This window comes from Aethalodelphis obliquidens, unplaced genomic scaffold (assembly GCF_003676395.1).
Source record: "Aethalodelphis obliquidens isolate GAN/ISIS:26980383/991018 unplaced genomic scaffold, ASM367639v1 scaffold7, whole genome shotgun sequence".
Lineage (NCBI taxonomy): Eukaryota > Metazoa > Chordata > Mammalia > Artiodactyla > Delphinidae > Aethalodelphis > Aethalodelphis obliquidens.
This window is the reverse complement of record NW_020837951.1, coordinates 59,724,581-59,729,502: the sequence shown is the minus strand read 5'-3', so window position 1 is coordinate 59,729,502 and position 4,922 is coordinate 59,724,581.

The window sequence follows — 4,922 nt, the reverse complement described above, 5'->3', positions numbered from 1 at the left end:
AGTTTTTTAAATTGCTATTTATCATTCCAGTGCATATAATTGTGAGATTCCTTAGTTCTTTCATAATCAATGTGAAGATTGCCCTTGAGCTTGGAAGAAGACACTGTGAAAGCTAAAGATCTTCCCTCCAAGTTCAGAATATTAAGAAGGGAAAAGTCAAGACAGTATTAAAAAAAACAAACACCTTGCACTAGGATAGAGGAGCAGAAGGCTGAGGATTGCATACCAAATATAACATTATCTACATAAAACACAAGCAAAATAAAAACTAAAAAAAAAGCAAAAAGTATAAATATGCTAAATTTCAATATCCAAAACTGGATCTTGCACCCACTTTATGGGAAGGAGGCCAAATGGAGTTTGCAGTTGAAATTGGTTCACATTTGCCACACATGCTTCTTATGTGACAAAGAGAGATTTGAAAATGTAGGTACAGCAGGTGACTGGAAGAAGCAGTGTATTCTCAAGGCTGTTTTGGACTCAGTTGTCCTCTGCCCAGAGCAGCAGTGTATTAATGGAGTAACCAACTTTGGAGTCTTTTGTGTTTAAGAGTCATTCATACTTGTCAAAATTCCGGGATAGCCTTCCCTTGTTTGAAGACAGTATCGTAGGGATGTCTGTTTAGGAATGCATAAATACCCCCAAAGGCTTATTGGGGGAGACAAATGGGAGACAGTGGAACTTCAGCCAACAGCTTTAGAGTCCTTTGGGATTTGTGGAAACATTTTCTCCAGACATCTGGGAAAGATCCAAACTTCCATTATTCCTCTCCTTTTAAAACAACCACACATTTTTTTCCTTTTTAATTCTCAGTGAATTTGTCATTTCCCTTACTTTTGCCACAGAGACGTTTCTTTTTTCACAGCCCTGTTTGGTAAAACTGTAATTTATTCACATAATTTTTTTCTGGAACTTTAATAGATGTTGTACGTGTTTGTAAAAATAGGCATGGCTAATAGCGAGAATGGTGGGCTGTATTTTTTCTTTTGGTATGCCCCTGTACTTCTGAAATCGCATGTTTTCTATCTGTATTTGTATCAGTTAGCAGTGATTGGGAGAAAGTGTATACAGGTCTTGACATTTGTTTGACTACACATTAGTGAATAATATTTCTCTTTTACTGGTTTTCTCCTAAATGCTACATATATCTCTTTTTATCCCATATGTAGATTCATAAGTTTGACTCTGGGGCAAATTAAAAGAGCCTGTTATGGATTTTATTTATTTATACTATTCTTCCTTCACTTTAAATCTCTATATAGACTCCTTGTGTCTGTAAAAGGAGAATCATTTGTTAGTGAAACACCATGTTACCAATTGTGAAGATTTCCCATGGTGTGGGATGGTGTGATACCCAAGGGCAACTCCCGTTTTCTCAATAAGTATTAGACTTGGGACACAACATTTCATTAAAAGTTTTATGCCATGGTACACTTTTTAGAACAAAAGAAAGGCAGTAAAATCAATGGGACCCAGTGATAAGGTATTAACCCAACTCCAAAAAATGTTGTCAAATACAATGTTAGCCTGCAAAATTATACAATTCTTAGTTTTAGTTTCTTCTTTGCTTTTTAAAAGGTATTTCATTTCCAATATTTTGAAAAGAAAATTTAGGTTGAATGAGAATGCTGCTTGTGATAAAGATGGAAAAACTATTGTCAGAAAGAAATCAGCTGGATTTCAAAAGAAGTATCTATGCAGTAGCTTTTCTAAAAAAAATTAAGAAATGATTTCTTTCATTTCATGGACTTAGAGATTTTTTAGACTATAACAAATTTTGGGAGAGGGGAAGAAATAAATAAGACATGAAGAAAGGAAATACATGGAGAAAAATGACAGGGACACCTTTTTCTCCCCTAGTTCTCTTTAATTATTCAGAAGGTTGAAAGATTAAAATATTGATGAAAGGTGCCATGTCTGGGTGCATTTAAAAAGGACACTGAGTTGGTTAGTGTTTGTATCCACATATGCTGTTGGTATGAGAATTAGGTGATGATACATTGAGAAAAATTTGACTTTATATATCAAGACTAAAATGTAATTTTTTAGACCCAGCAATTCTACTTTTAGGGTTTTCCCCCCATAATCAGTATTGATATACTCACACAAGTACACAGTGATAATCCACAAAGATATTTATTGCAGCATTGTTTACGAAAGCAAAAAATTAGAAACAGTCTACTGTCCATTATAGAAGACTGGTTAAATCAATTCTGCTACTTTCTGTGCAGTGAAATATAATGCAGCAGTTAAAAAGAATGACAGAGATTAATTGCTTGCATTTTTTTTTTTTTTTTTTGCGGTACACGGGCCTCTCACTGTTGTGGCCTCTCCGTTGCAGAGCACAGGCTCCGGATGTGCAGGCTCAGTGGCCATGGCTCACGGGCCCAGCCTCTCCGCAGCATGTGGGACCTTCCCGGACCGGGGCACAAACCCGTGTCCCCTGCATCGGCAGGCGGACCCTCAACCACTGCGCCACCAGGGAAGCCCAACTGCTTGCATTTTTGACATAAGATTTTAATATTTTATAATAAAAAGTAGTTAATAAGTAACAGTAGAATTAGAATACTAAGTAGAGACAATATTAGCACCTGAAGGAAATGGACAGTTGATTTTTTTTAGGATATATGCATTATATCACAAATTAATTCTGTGAGGAGCTAGTGATACTTGAAGCAAGTAAATTCAATGCAGGAGGTAACATTTTGAGACTGGATGGATGTAAAGGGCCAAAAAAAATATGCTCATGGAATATTTCTGAGCAATTAAATATTCTCTTTTAATTATTACTAATTTTATTGAGAAAAACAATGCTTGGAGAATGTTTAAACTCTAGTTATTAGGGCATTCCTTTATTTCCTACAGACTGGCTCTTGGATGTGAAAACCCTTGCTCTGAGTGCTGACAGGGAAACTAGTAAGAAGGATTAAACAGTCACAAATTATATTTTCTCATTGAAATTTTTAATTTTCATAAGTGGGTTTTATTTTCTTGAGTTTATCAGAAGATAAATCAGCTATTGACCCAGACTATCAAAGATGGAATGGACATTTAGAATTGTAAACTTTTTAAAAATTTTACTTATTTTATTTATATTTTGCTGCACTGGGTCTTTGTTGTTGTGCGCGGGCTTGCTCTAGTTGTAGTGAGCAGGGGCTGCTCTTCATTGCAGTGCATGGGCTTCTCATTTCGGTGGCTTCTCTTGTTGTGGAACACGGTCTCTAGGCGCATGGGCTTCAGTAGTTGTGGCACGTGGGCTCAGTAGTTGTGGCTTGTGGGCTGTAGATGGCAGGCTCAGTAGTTGTGGCACACGGGCTTAGTTGCTCCATGGCATGTGGGATCTTCCTGGACCAGGGCTGGAACCCGTGTCTCCTGCATTGTCAGGCACATTCTTAACCACTGAGCAACCAGGGAAGCCCTAGAACTGTAAACTTTTAAACTTGAAGTTTTTTAGAGATTATAGCCAATGTACAGGGCTAATAGTGCAGTGAATAAAAGATTATCCCTTCAGAGGTACATAAAATCAACACAGTGGAAATATACTAAGTTTCCTAGATGAGAGAAAATGGGGGCCAGGCTGTCAAAATTTGATTATCAGTTCCTTGATTGGATTAATAACTCTAATGGGAAAAATTATCAATTGTGACAGAGATGAATTAGAGCAGTGCAAATATAAGGTGTCCACTGCAGTGTGTAAAAAAACATTCGTGTACAAATATTGTCTTCTTGGGATTAATGTTATTTCTGACATACCTGTTCTCAGCTATCAAAACTAGCTATTATTGTCTATAATCATCAGACCTACCAAGCAACCTGATGAATTACCTAATCAGGTCTATGGTCTTCAGGGTGAGAATGTTCTATTATGGCTAATTTGAGGTTTATTTACCAGTTAAAATGTGAATTTTACATTCAGTAAACCAGCCAGTCTTCCCTTACAAACATCTTGACCTTGCTAGAAGATTCATACATATATTTCTAAAGAGATCTCTTCATTCAATTACTTTTTTTTAATATCTAAGGATGATAAATTCTAGAGATGGTAACCTTTTTTTCATAATCACACAACTAGTTTGTGGGATGGCTGGAATTAGCATCTTGGTGTCATGCTTCCCAGGCAAGTTCTTTGTCATATCCATTCTGGTGTTCAAAGTACACAGATTTCAGATTTCTGATAATTATAACTCATAGATTAAAAAAATAGGCAATAGTCCAAAATATTCTGCAGTTAATAGATTCTCAACAGTTACCTATTGTTGATGATCGTGGTGACGGTAATTCTACCCAGAATTAATTCACATTACTTTGTGAATTATTATAATAATAAACCATAAAGTGTTAATAAAATGTAAATAAAATATTAAAACAAAAAGTCATAAAATGTTAGTGATCAAGATTTATTGACATTTACAATGTGTCCAATATTCTGCAATGTCATTGTGTGCATTAACTAATTCCCTTAATAATGTAATGAGTTACATTCTCTATAATCTTCAGTTTACAGAAGAAGAAACTAAACCTTTAGAAAGTTGCTAGATAGGGGTGGGATAGGGAGGGTGGAGGGAGGGAGACGCAAGAGGGAAGAGATATGGGAACATATGTATATGTTTAACTGATTCACTTTGTTATAAAGCAAAAACTAACACACCATTGTAAAGCAATTATACCCCAATAAAGATGTTAAAAAAATATATTAAAAACAAATTAACCATAAAAAAAAAAAAGAAAGAAAGTTGCTAGGTACTTTTCAATCAATGAAGTGGACAAAAATGATGATTAAAATAGCTCTGACTTCAAGAAACCTCCGGTCTCTATCTTCACTGCTCTAATATGCAAAGTTCTGTAATGCAAATCAGAAATTAAATGTATATGATTAGTAAAAATGCCTTTCAATAATAGTAATATAAAACATTATTATATTT